This window comes from Myotis lucifugus, unplaced genomic scaffold (assembly GCF_000147115.1).
Source record: "Myotis lucifugus unplaced genomic scaffold, Myoluc2.0 scaffold_76, whole genome shotgun sequence".
In the NCBI taxonomy this organism is placed as follows: Eukaryota; Metazoa; Chordata; class Mammalia; order Chiroptera; family Vespertilionidae; genus Myotis; species Myotis lucifugus.
In genome coordinates, this window is record NW_005871124.1 from 2916851 (window position 1) to 2930722 (window position 13872).

The window sequence follows — 13872 nt, forward strand, 5'->3', positions numbered from 1 at the left end:
CAAACTAAATGAAACATTCATCCTCAGAGCCTCCAGAAGGAATTTAGTCGTGCTGGCATCTTGACCTTACCCCAGTGAGACTGATGATGGACTTTTGACCTCCAGCACATTAAGAGAATACATTTGTGTTATTTTAAGCTACTAAGTTTGTAGCAACTTGCTACAGCTACATCAGGAAATGCCTTTAAACCAGTTCTAAGCATTAAATTGCTCTCTGCTTGAAATACCTAGAGTGATGAATACATAAAAGCTACAAGGTCTGAAGCAAGTCTGTTGTCTGTCCTTCACTGTCTCAGCTTGCATTCATCCAAAAGATGCCCCTAAGATAAGGATTTGGCTGCACTATTTCCTAGGAGACTTTGGTGAGGAAGTGAGGAAGTGAGACAAGAAAGGTAAGATGGCCAAGGTCCATGTATGCTATCAAGTGAGTTATCACTGTGGAAAATTGAAACCTAATCTTGTTGGGGACCTCTGGGAGCCAATGTAGAGCATATACCTCAGAATTATTCTACCTGAGGGGCAAGGGAGCTGGAGAATTTATACAGCAACTGCCACCAGTCCTTGTTTGAGAGCTATATTAACTCGCTGACATTCCTGGCCTGCCATGTGTGGGGGCAAAACAAGCTCTGGTGGTTCCAGAAAGCTCTCAGATGAAGGGAGGCAGATCCTGGCAGTTGAAAGTTGAGCGGGCATGCACTGAAGTGGTCAGGGCAAGGGGATAAGGGAGGGGCAAGGACAGGCACGGCTACACCTACAAACTCTTTTGTAGCAAATCCAGTCCCAATTCATTACCTTCTTATTAACCGATACACTCATATTTTTTGCACCACTCCTGAACAAAGCACTGCCTTTGAGATAATAGACATATATACATTTTGTCCCTTAGTAGGTCTGCAAGGTTTTTGAGAGCAAGAACCATGGCTTGCTTTTCTTCTGTATTTGTCACAATAGTGAACAACATGTTCAGCATATCATAAGCACTCAATATATATTGTTGACTTGAATTGATTACCCTAATGATGTAATATCTATTTCTTATCCTTGACGGTGGCACTCTATTGAGTTTGCTCCCTGCTTATTCATTAGGATTTTTCCACATTTACCTTAATTAACGTATATTAATTAGAAGTTAATAAGTGATCATCATAACTAGGGAAATAATCGAAAGATTTAATTTTTAACATATCTCCTTACTGCCTCCATGTTTGCCTTTTGAGGTAACTAATGTTAATACCTTACCCCTAGCTTTCTACAGCTTTTTCCATTTCCAAATACACACACATGCTGTTTTTGTCTTTATGAAACATATGATTATATGTTTTACCACTTGCCAATTTATTTGATAATATGTTAGATACCCCCAGGTCACAATAGACCTAGTTTATTTATTTTAATAGTTGCAGAATATTGTTCTTTGGATGTACTGTAATTTATTCAATCATTACTTTATTCATGGACAGTCAACTTAATTCCAGTTTTTGCCTACTCCAACAATATTGCAGTAAGCATCCTAATACAAATATTCATATGTATTCCTCAAAGTGGTATTACTGTGTCAAAGGCTATACACATTTGAAATATTCATAAATATTTAAGATTAGATGCCCGGTGCATGTGATTCATGCATGGATAGCGTCCCTAGGCCTGGCCAGAAATCAGGGGGAACTTCTGGCTGCTGGCCGGGGCCTTCCTTCATTCTGTGCCGCCCCCTGGTGGTCAGCACACATCATAGCGAGCAGTCAAACCCACCGTAGGTTGAATTCCCAAGGGGACAATTTGCATATTATCCTTTTATTATATAGATTATCTGCCACTTCTTATTTATGTTGAAAATTCTCATTTCCCTTAAACAGTCCTTATTTTATTTACATGTAATGAGATTTGCCCAACCAGCGTTAATATATACTTGATTATGACTAATGAACTGATATGATGTTCCTAGGAGTCATTTGCAATTATCAAACGTCATAAGGATTTTCTGCTGTAGGGGATAGCAGAGTATTTCTGCCTGTCCTGGAGGAGAGAAATGTTGCAGAAACTGAAGCAGAAGGGGTACTGCTTTTGCCCAAGAGAGGAAGAATGATGCATTTTGGGGAAATAGGACATTTCCCCACTTCTGAGTGGAACGCCCCGTGGTTTTTGTTGTGGGCAGTGAACATGAACCAGAAGAATGGCCCCCTCCACCCCCAAAAAGATGTAGTTCACTTGAAACATCCTAGGGGATTAGCAGAAATAATGGAGTTGTACTTTGAGAGGTCATTAGTGGATATCAAGTGTCAGTGGAACAAGTGTTGTTGCAATTAAAGTAACATCTCTTCTCATTTTACACTTGTATCCATTGGCTGGAAGGTTGTGAGCAAACCTACATTACATATATTGGACTTGAATTCTCAAATGGGTCCAAAAATTCAGATCACTTTGAATAAACCCATTTCCTAAAATAGCAAATCCTTTTTCTCTGTTGATCTTTTTTACTGTGAAAATATTTTAGAGTTGAGAAATATAGTGACAAGATAATTAAACATCTTATTAATATAGTTGTGAACTTTTAAATTGAAGTTTACGCTTTATATTGTTTGCAAATGAGCTTCCAAAATAAAGCAAAACTTCATCCTTTCCGGAAATTTAAACTTCAAAGCTCAAAATAAATATTTATTTTTTACTTTAAAAGAAGTCCTCACCCAAGGATATGTTTTATTGATTATTAGAGAGACAAAGAAGGGAGAGAGAGAGAGAGAGAGAGAGAGAGAGAGAGAGAGAGAGAGAGAAGAGAGAAACATCAATTGATTGCCTCCCATATGAGCCTGACTGGGGATCAAACCTGAAACCTAGGTATGTGCCTTGACAGGGAATTGAACACACAACCTTTTGGTTTATGGGATGACACCCATCAAATGAGCCACCCAGTCAATGCTAAATCTTTTATTTTAAAAAAACTCAACAAAGAAAGAGTGTTAATGGATACATCTAAGGACAATTTGGTGGTGCAAAGAGGCATGTGTATTTTATGTACTACCACAGCTTTGCCAATTTTCCTGCTTTGCTGAAAAGTTCATTTTCAAAACATCAGTGCTCTATCATTTGACAGCTTGCTGCTTCAGAAACTAAATTTCTGGTGTGCAGCTAATGTATGTACATTTAGAAAGCACAAGATCTGAATTCATATGTATGCAACTCTTAAATCACATGGTGCTGTCAAGTACTGACTTTTATGGTTGATAGCTTTAATATTACTATTTGTGTCTCTATAAATTATTTTTGCAGAAGCCAAAAAAGAGGAAAATCCAAGTTTTATTAATAGGTATACTAAGCATAACACTCAAGACATAATTTATTTGAATATCAATAGCATGATTTTAATAACATCAAATATTTTAGTGTCACAGGGAAACATCTAAATGCAGAATATGAGTGGTGCAGTGAATCAGGGCAGTTTCTCATGAGAAAATACCTGACTTGAATTTATGAACAGAAGAGTTTGAAAACCATTACACATAACAATACAAATAGTCCCAAAGCTTCACATTTAACATAACCTTGAATTTCACAACCCCAAACAATTAATAAATTGGCTACAAGAAGTCACCAAGATTTCTAGAACTATCCAAGCAGTAGGAATTTGTTATTGTCCTTAAATGTTGTCTAGAAAAATGTGTATCTGTGTGTGTGTATGCTGCACGTTGAGGAATGGGATAGGGGGTACTTGATTGAAGAGAGAAACTCCTTCAGAGCATTTCCTGTTGAGAGGAATTTCAAATTTTAGAAATGTTTGGCTTCTCTCCAGGCTTGAGTCCTGGGTTTTCAGTGTGGCAGGTGTATGAAGGAGGCAGTCTTTGGCAGCTTTTGTTATGTGGTATAGAGAGGCCAATGTGATGCAGATTTGAGAGAGAACAAGGATCCCTTAATGGAATTCCTAGCTAATCAAGTTTGCTTGCTAAAAGCACACGTAGTGTAAGGCCTGAAGCCAGAGCCTCACACAGTATTCAATCTCTGTCATTTGACTCATGCAAAAAAGACCATTGAACAAACCAAGGCCAAAGATGAGGTAGGGAAGATTGGTCTTTATTATCTCCCATTCATCCCTTCAAGCTGTGTGGCCTCAGCCTACCCTCTAATTACTCAGGACTCCTCAGTTAATTGTTTCCTATTTGGATATATTTTTCTTGGGCAGTACCAATTTGGGTTGGATTATTTCACTCCCAGCCTTCATTTCCTTTTACGCTTTACTCTTTATAAATAAAGCAGTATGAGTCATTGGCTCAATATGATGTCCCTTATCTAATACTAGAAGCCCGTTGCACAAAAATTCGCACAATAGGCCTTCCTTCCCCTGGCTGCTGGCACCGGTTGTCCTCCAGAACCCAGGACCCAGGCCTTTGGTCTGGCCGCAGCGGAGAAGCCAAGCCTCTTCAGTCTTTAGTCTTCAGTCTTCAGTCTTCAGTCTTCACTCCAGCTGGAGCCTTCAGTTTTCACTCCATGCCTGAGTATGCAAATTAACCACCATCTTTGTTGGGTTAATTTGCATAGTCACTCTGATTGGCTGGTGGGCATAGTGGAGTGACACCACTTTGCATTTTTCTCTTTTATTAGTGTAGATACTTGCATTCTAACAGAATCTCTCAGAGCCTCCAGCAAGGATAGGCTCAAATTGTGGTCACTTTAGGTGAGTGAGTGATTTTAGGGTGGGAGATTTCTTGTGGTTTTTCTCAAATCACACCATGCAGATAACTGCCTGTTTTGCCTATGCATAAGCCCACCCCTGGTCCTTTGTCCAAATGGGGTTCTCTTGCTTTATCTAGCTCCTTGTAACACACTCTACGTGATGCCTAGTGTACTATACTCAGCTTATGCTACCTTTCACCCTACTAGGCCCCTCCTGTCCCCATGGGCCTTGTTGCTTTTCTTGCATGCCAATAAGAATGGCCCTAAGGAAGGCCCATGCTTGTCCTGTGGCCTTTCACAGCCTGGCTGCCCCTCCTGCCATAGTCAGAGAAGTTCCCACATGCAGTGTTGACTGATAAGAAGAGACCACCATGCTTGCACCCCTGTTGGACTGGATCCACAGAAAACCTGCTTTCCCAGGCATTTGTCTAGTAACTCAACCCAGAAGTAGCAGTAAGCTAATACCTTGCAGACCAGCAATTTTCAACTGGTGTGCCACAAGAAGTTTTAAAACATGCAATACCTGACTACTTAGTCACGAGCACTGACTTCTTTCCCCTTAGATTGTCAAATAAAAAAAATGACAGCAGCCAATACAACAATAGCTGTGGGTGTGAATGAATCAAAATTATACCTATTGTTTGTTAGATTGAAAAAATATTTATTTTTTTGGTGTGCTAAAGAATTTTAGTAATTAGTTTATGTGTGCCGTGAGATGAAAAAGGTTAAAATCTCTGCTTTAGACCAATAAAGGACTGGAGATGGGAAGAAGCCATTGCTCTCCCTTTGTTCCCCATGCAGCCTCGCTGGACACATTCTATGTAAGTGAGTTGTAGTTTGCTTTGAGACCATGTGAGTTGTAGTTTACTTTGAGACCATGGTCGGCCCAGTAATGATACACATTGTATTTGCTCTCCTTCCTTTTCTGTCTCACTTCCATTTCTCTCCCCTTCTTGCTCCCCTGGGATTATACTTCCCAATAAAGGGTTATAGTGTAAGCTTCTACCATTAGTTCTGATTTTTAGGGAATCAGGGCTAGAATACACAGTAAAAATTGATTATTGGCAATGCTAACTATAAGCCACATGTTGACTTGTTAAAGTCACCCAAGATACCAGCAGTTGACGAATGCAGCATGATGGGGTGGGGGATGAAGGAGATGCAGATGGCAGGAATGTCTGAAACAGGGACTTCAGAGGGCAGTGGCCCAAAGGTATAAGAAAGTTCATATGAATGGAATATGTTCCAAGTGCTCTGCTACAGTGATGTCACCTGCGCCTCCCACACAATGTGGAAAAAGAATAGAAGCAAGGAGATGGTGAGCAAGTCCTGGGGGGAGTTTACATGGGCTCTGTGGACATCTTGACTTGTCAGCCTGTCCAGGGCTTGCTGAGCTGGGTCTCCCTGGGGGTTTCTAGCGAGTCTTGGGGGATAGATTGCTAAGGTTCTCTTCTGCTTTTTCTCAAGGCCAAATAAAGTTTATATGTGTATATCCTTAATCATTAATCTGTAAAACAAAGAATCCACCTCTACATGTGGTTCTTAAAATACTTTTTACTTTAAAACTGATTTCTCTGCACATTTCTTAGCAATCAAAAGATTTGGAATGAGCACATATGTGACAGGATAAGAGTCTACACAGGTCCATGCATGAAACTAGAGGCTGAGTGGACAAGTGTCCTCTAAATGAAATTAAAGGGAACTGTTATAATGGCTCTTAATAATGTCACATTGAAGGGGGATAACAGGATTAATTAGACAATTTTAGAACTTTGCCAAATGTAAGAATTAAGGTTTCATTACTAAAAAAAAGTCTGTCTAGATAATCTTGGACACTGAAAAAAAAATAATGGCAAGCGGATCTAATTATTTTAGCTGAGATGCAGAAAATGTAGTTGATGACATATTTAAGGATACATCATTTTTTGCCCACAGTATTTAAACAAAAGTGCTTACAAATATTAATTTAATAGTAAATGACATTATTTCAGGAGACCTACAATCTTTTCTAAAAGGATTCTTTTTATTTAGAGAAAAATATGCTTAAACAAACAAATCACAAGGTAATATTTCATTTAAATTTGGGTCAGTGGAAAAAATAAACTTGATTTTCAAATGTAAATAAAATTGGAATTTTATAAAACACTTGGCAAAAACAGATTGAGTGCTCTTTCACCTAAAACCAAAGAAGGACAATGAAAAGCTACATGGAAAAAGACAGGAGTAATATGCTTGTGTTACTCTCTTTTTAAGAATGCAACACATTTTAGGAACTTAAAATTTTCAGGTGATTTAGATGCATTTGCTTTATATTATTTGGACAGTCTTAAAATATGAAGATTGTTAAGCTAGAATAATCCTAATATACAAAAGGCCAGGGTTGTAATGACGGGTCAGGACCAAAGGCTGACCAACCGGAAGTCCTTCAGTCAGCGCTGGGTTCCCATGGCGACCCAGCACTGACTGCCCAGGGGGCTGAGACCCAGAGAGAGAGGCAGGATCTGATCCCCAGCCTCAGTGGCAGCTGTTGATCAGTACTTGCCTCTCTCTTTCTTGCCCTCTTCCTTTCCCGGCTTCTGGGCAGCCCCACCTCGACCTTTCTTTCTCTCCCTGCCTGCAGAGCTGCTGTTCAGCCCTATTTCTCTGATCAGGCCCACAGATAGGCCTGGAGATGCTGACTGGCATAGGAACCGACCAATCAGAACCAAATGTGGGTGCTGTGAAGAACCAATGGCTGTCTAGGAGGTGGAGCTTGTGATGCTGACTGGCATAGGAACCGACCAATCAGAACCAAAAGTGGGTGCTATGAAGAACCAATGGCTGTCTAGGAGGTGGAGCTTTTGATGCTGACTGGCATAGGAACCGACCAATCAAAATCAAGTATGGGTGCTGTGAAGAACCAATGGCTGTCTAGGAGGTGGAGCTTTTGATGGTGACTGGCATAGGAACCGACCAATCAGAACCAAGTATGGGTGCTGTGAAGAACCAATGGCTGTCTAGGAGGTGGAGCTTTTGATGCTGACTGGCATAGGAACTGACCAATCAAAATCAAGTATGGGTGCTGTGAAGAACCAATGGCTGTCTAGGAGGTGGAGCTTTTGATGCTGACTGGCATAGGAACCGACCAATCAGAACCAAGTATGGGTGCTGTGAAGAACCAATGGCTGTATAGGAGGAGGAGCTTGTGTTGCTGACTGGCATAGGAACCGACCAATCAAAATCAAGTATGGGTGCTGTGAAGAACCAATGGCTGTCTAGGAGGAGGAGCTTTTGACGCTGACTGGCATAGGAACCGACCAATCAAAATCAAGTATGGCTGCTGTGAAGAACCAATGGCTGTCTAGGGGGTGGAGCTTTTGATGCTGACTGGCATAGGAACCGACCAATCAGAACCAAGTATGGGTGCTGTGAAGAACCAATGGTTGTCTAGGAGGAGGAGCTTTTGACGCTGACTGGCATAGGAACCAACCAATCAAAATCAAGTATGGGTGCTGTGAAGAATCAATGGCTGTTTAGGAAGCAGAGCTTTTGATGCTGGTATAGAAACCAGCCAATCAGAAACAAATTGGCCATCAGAAGAGGGCAGTTGGGGCAAGATCAGGCCAGCAGGGGAAGGCTTTTGGGGGTGAGATCAGGCCGGCAGGGGAGGGCAGATGGGAGCAACCAGGCTGGGAGGGTTGGGCAGTTGGGGGCGATCAGGCAGGCAGGCAGGAATAGGCAGTTGGGGGCAACCAGGCCGGCTGGGGAGGGAAGTTAGGGGTGAGCAGGCAGGCAGGCAGAGGCAATTAGGGGCGGTCAGGCAGGCAGGCCAGTGAGCAGTTAGGAGCCAGCGGTTCCAGATTGTGAGAGGGATGTCCAACCGGCAGTTGAACATCCCCCAAGGGGTCCCCAATTGGAGAGGGTGCAGGCTGGGCTGAGGGAACCCCCCTTCCATGCAAGAAATTGTGCATCGGGCCTCTGGTAATCACATAAAAATTCAGTCATTAAAGTTATAGGAATTAAGAATAATTGTGCCAAGCACTTGGTTAAGGTTTTCTATATAGTGCTATCTAGTTGACTGCTCAGAAGAGCTCTGTAAAAAACCGACTTTTTAATAACCTCATTACAGGTAAAACAGTGGTAGGCATGTTAGCTAACTTGCCCAAAGTCTTGCATCTTGTAAATCAGAACTTGAACTGAAGTATCTGAGATTGAAAAGCTTGGGTAAATGGTGGTACTTAGGTCCTGTGCTATCCCCAATCTGCTGGGTATATAGAGCATCCCACAAGGCTGTGCCACACACATGGACTAACTAGGTCTTCGGTCATTTTTGGTGCAAATGGCTGCCAAATTGGACAGCCCTTTACTTGCCAACATCCTTTTTTTTTTAAATTAAGGACTATACAATTATTTTATGTTTATTAAAGGAGTTCTTTTGGATTTCAGAGACATGGATTTTTTTTATCATATGTCACTCTTTATTGGGTCATATCCCTCTTTTCCCCATCACCCAGTCCCTGGTAACCAACATTCTAGTTTCCATTATTGTGAGTTTAGCCATTTTACATTTTACATATAATTGATATACAGTATTTGTCTTTCTCTGTCTGATTTATTTCACTTAGCATAATACTCTCCAGTTCCATCCATTTGTCACAATGGTAGGATGATCTTTTTTCCTGAAGATTATATATATATCATCTTCTTTATCCATTTATCCTGTGAGGTGGGACACTTAGGTTGTTTCTATATCTTGTCTATGGTGAATAATGCTACAATGAACATGGGAGTGCAGATATCTCTTTTCTATCTTGTTTTTATTTCCTTTTGACATACACTCAGAAATAAAATTGCTGAATCATATGGTAGTTCTATTTTTAATTTTTTTGAGGAATCTGTTATGTTTTCTATAGTGACTGCATTTACATTCCCACTAACAGTACATGAAGTTTCCCTTTTCTCTATATCCTCACCAACACTTTTTATTTCTTGTCTTTTTAGTGATAGCCAACAGGTGTGAGGTAATATATCATTGTACTTTTGACTGGCATTTTCCTTAAGTAATGTTGAACACCTTTTCATGAACTTGTTTGCCATTTGTATGTCTTCTTTAGGAAAATGTCTATTCAGTACCTTTGCCATTTTAAAGTCAGATTGATTTTTTTTGCTATTGAGTTGTTCATATATTTGTGAACATTTTCTCCCATACCAAAGGCTGCCTTTGCATCTTGTTGGTGGTTTTCTTTGCTGTGCAGAAGCTTTTTAGTTTAATATAACATTATTTGTTTGTTTTTGCTTTTTCTTTCAGTGTCAAATTAAAATAATTGCCCAAGCAGAGTCGCGCAGCGGAAGCGTGCTGGGCCCATAAAATAATTGCCAAGACCAATGTCAAGGACCTTACCCTCTATGTTTTCTTCTAGGAGTTTTATAGTTTTAGGTTTTATGTTCAAATCTTTGTCCATTTTGTGTTGATTTTTGTGTATAGAGTAAGAGAGAGTCCAGTTTCATTCCTTTGCATGTGTTTATCCAGTTTACCTAACATCATATAGTGAATAGGCTATTCTTTTTCTATTGTATGTTCTTGACTCCTTTGTCATAAATTAATTGACCATACATGCATGGGTTTATATCTGAGATCTCTATTCTGTACCATTGATCTATGTGTCAGTTATTATGCCAATACCATACTGTTTTAGTTACTATAGCTTTGTAATATAGTTTGAAATCAGGAAGTATGATGTTTTCAGCTTTGTTCTCTTTTCTTAAGATTGCTTTGGCTGTTTGAAATATTTTGTGGTTCTCTATGAATTGTTTATTTGTGTTTCTGTGGAAAAGGCCATTGAATTTTTTTATATTTCTTTATTGATTTCAGAGAGGAAAGGAGAGGGAGAGAGAGAGATAGAAACATCAATGATGAGAGAGAATCATTGATCGGCTGCCTCCTGCACGCCCCCCGCTGGGGATCAAGCCCGCAACCCAGGCATGTACCTTTGGCCGGAATCAAACCTGGGTCCCTTCAGTCTTCAGGCTGACGCTCTATCCACTGAGCCAAGCCGGCCAGGGCTGGAATTTTAATAGAGTTGGCATTGAATCTGTATGTTGCTTTCAGTAGTATGAACATCTTGACAATATTAATTCTTTCTACTCCATAAGTATAAAATATTTATTTCTTTATGTCTTCAATTTCTTTCACCAATCACTTGTATTTTTCAGTGTACCAATCTTTCAAGTCCTTGGTTAAATTTAACACTAAGTATTTTACTCTTTTTGATGCTATTGCAAAATGGAATTGTTTTCTTAACTTCTCTTTCTTATAATTTGTTACTAGTGTATAGAAATGTAACTAATTTTTGTATATTAAATTGTTATTCTGAAACTTTACTGTATTCATTTATTAGTTATAATAGTTTATAATGGAGGTAGGTTTTCTATATACAGTATCATGTCATCTGCAAATAGAGATAATTTTACTTATTTTCTTCCAGTTTGGTTGCTCTTATTTCTTTCCTTAGATCTGACTTGGTCTTCCAGTACTATCCTATATAATAAAGAGGTAATATGCAAATTAACCCTCATGCCCTCACAAGATGGCTGCCTATGACCACGCCAGCAGGGGGGTTACTGAAGGATGACCAAATGACTGAACAACCAGGCTGTGTGGGGTGACCAGGCCAGCGGGGGGGGGGGGCAGTTGGGGGTGACCAGGCAGGCAGGGAGGGGCAGTTACGGGCAACCAGGCCAGCAGAAGGGGGTAGTTGGGGGTGACCAGGTAGGCAGGGGAGGCAGTAAGAGGTGACCAGGCCGGCGGGGGGGGGGGCAGTTAGGGGTGACCAGGCCCGCGGGGGGGGCAGGTAGGGGTGACACGGCCACCCGGGGGGATTCAGATGGGGGCCAATAGGCCTTCCGGAGGGGCAAGGAGGAGGGACTTGGCCCATGGGGGGGCCATTATTTGGGGCTGAGATCAGGCTGGCAGCGGGGAACTGTTGGGTGTGACCAGGCCGGCAGGAGGAGGCAGTGAGGGGCGACCAGGCGGGCAGGCAGGTGAGTGATTAGTAGCCAGTGGTCCAGGATTGTGAGAGGGATGTCTGACGGCCGATTTAGGCCTGATCCTGGGGATCGGGCCTAAACCGGCCATCAGACATCTCCCAAGGGGTCCCGGATTGGAGAGGGTGCAGACTGGGCTGAGGGGAACCCCCCCCCCCCCTTGTGCACAAATATCATGCACCAGGCCTCTAGTCTCTATATATATAAAAGCCTAAGTGACCCTTATGACTGAACAACTGGACCAACCAGTCGCTATGACACGCACTGACCACCAGGGGAAGACACTCAATGCAGAAGCTGCCCCCCCGGTGGTCAGTGCACTCCCACAGCAAACCTCCCGTGGTCCCTCCCTCCGGTCAGTCCATTCCCCCGGCTAAGGCTCCTGGCACTGGAGAATCTGAGTCTGGGAAGCCTGTAGGAGGAGAGCGACCCTGATGCTGATCGAGACAGAGTAGCAAGTTGGAGGGGGCAGAAGGGGCAAGGCAGCAGCCTAACTGCAAAGATGTAAAGTAAGCACCACCGCCATCTTACCTCTGCCACACACCGCACCGCCACACTGCTCATCCTTCTGCCCCCATCAGCCACTTCTAGCTCTGCCCCGTGCCTTTCTGGGCTCCCAACCTCTGATTGGCTAGCACTCCTAAGGTGGTGTGCCACCATTGGCCAAAGTCAGCTACCTATCATTCTTGGGGGCGGAGCCCCAAAGAAAATGTGCAGCTGAGGTAGGAGAGATGACCTGTCTGTCTGTCAGCAACTCTGCCCCAGGGAGAGTGAGGCAGCCTGAGTCCGGGCAGCGAAGTATAGCTGTATTTCCACCTCAGGGGCGTAGCTGGTGTTTAGGCCGTTTTCGGGTACTCTGTCTGTGGTCTTTGCTTGCCACTAGCTCAGCACATCTACACAACTAGATCAGGGCCTGCTAGCCAACTTCCTGCGGTTTCTCCCCACCACCCCGCCATGCAGGAATTCATGCACTGGGCCTCTAGTGTTGAATAAAAGTAGTAAGATTGGGCATCTTTGGGTTCTGGTCAAGATGGCAGTATAAGTAAATGCCGTACTCGAGTCTTCCCACCACCACATCAAAATTACAACTATATTACAAAACAACCATCATTCATAACTATATGAAATCTAGCTGAACAGTAGTACTACAACTAATGATATAAAGAGGAAGCCACATTGAGACTGGTAGAAAAGGGATATCTTATCCTCAGAGGTGCCCCCTGAGGAGTGAGGGGTCCCAGAGCAACACCAGACCCCACAGCCCAGGGTTCCAGTGCCAGGGAGAGAAGTCCCCATAACTTCTGGCTGTGAAAAGCAGAAGGGATTGCGGCTGAGTGAGATGAGTTCTTCTGAAGTCTCAGGCAGTTCCTCTTAAAGGGCCAGCACACAGACTTACTTGGATTCCCTTGCTCTGAGCTGCAGCATTGCCTACAGAAAGCCTAGTTAAGACTTAGGCACATACAGGATGGAAGTGAAGGAAGAGAAAAAGATGCATGTATAATTCAATATACATTCAGGAAGGACATTACAGTGCAAATGTTCCTCTTTGGTAAAACAAATACCAGCAATTCATATAGCTTGTCAGGATCTAAGGTTTCACTGGGAGCCACCAGAGAAATGTTCAGCAGGAGGAGGCATCAAATGCAGCATCCTGCGGTTCTCAGCAGGGGCTCTCCGTGGGACCACCTTTTCATGATTCCAGCAGGAACCACTGCCCAGCTGGTTGTTGGGAGGATAGACAGAGGCTGCCACCCTTTCTGCCACTCATATTTGGTCTTCCAGTTACAGAACTTCCTGACGGTGGCAACATTTTTCAAGCCATTCACACTACACATGAGAATTAACCACGTTCGCCACTGTACTCCCTTCCTCTCCTACTTTTAGTAGTTTTGAGGGTTGAAATGTTGTCAGAGATCAAGCTGGTTTGGTACTTTGGAGTCTATCAAAATTCTGAATTTTTTACTTTTAATGACAATTGCTAATAGTACAGGCTTGAACAGTAAAAAATAATAAATTAGAAAACTATAAATAAGTAAAGTATTAATATGCATCTTTCTAATACTTTAGGCAGAAAATTATCTTAATCTTTCAGTATTATGGAGATGGCATGAAAAATTATTTAATCACAAGATACACAATGTTTATCAATAAAATCAATCCAGGGGTAATATAATAACCAAATATTCT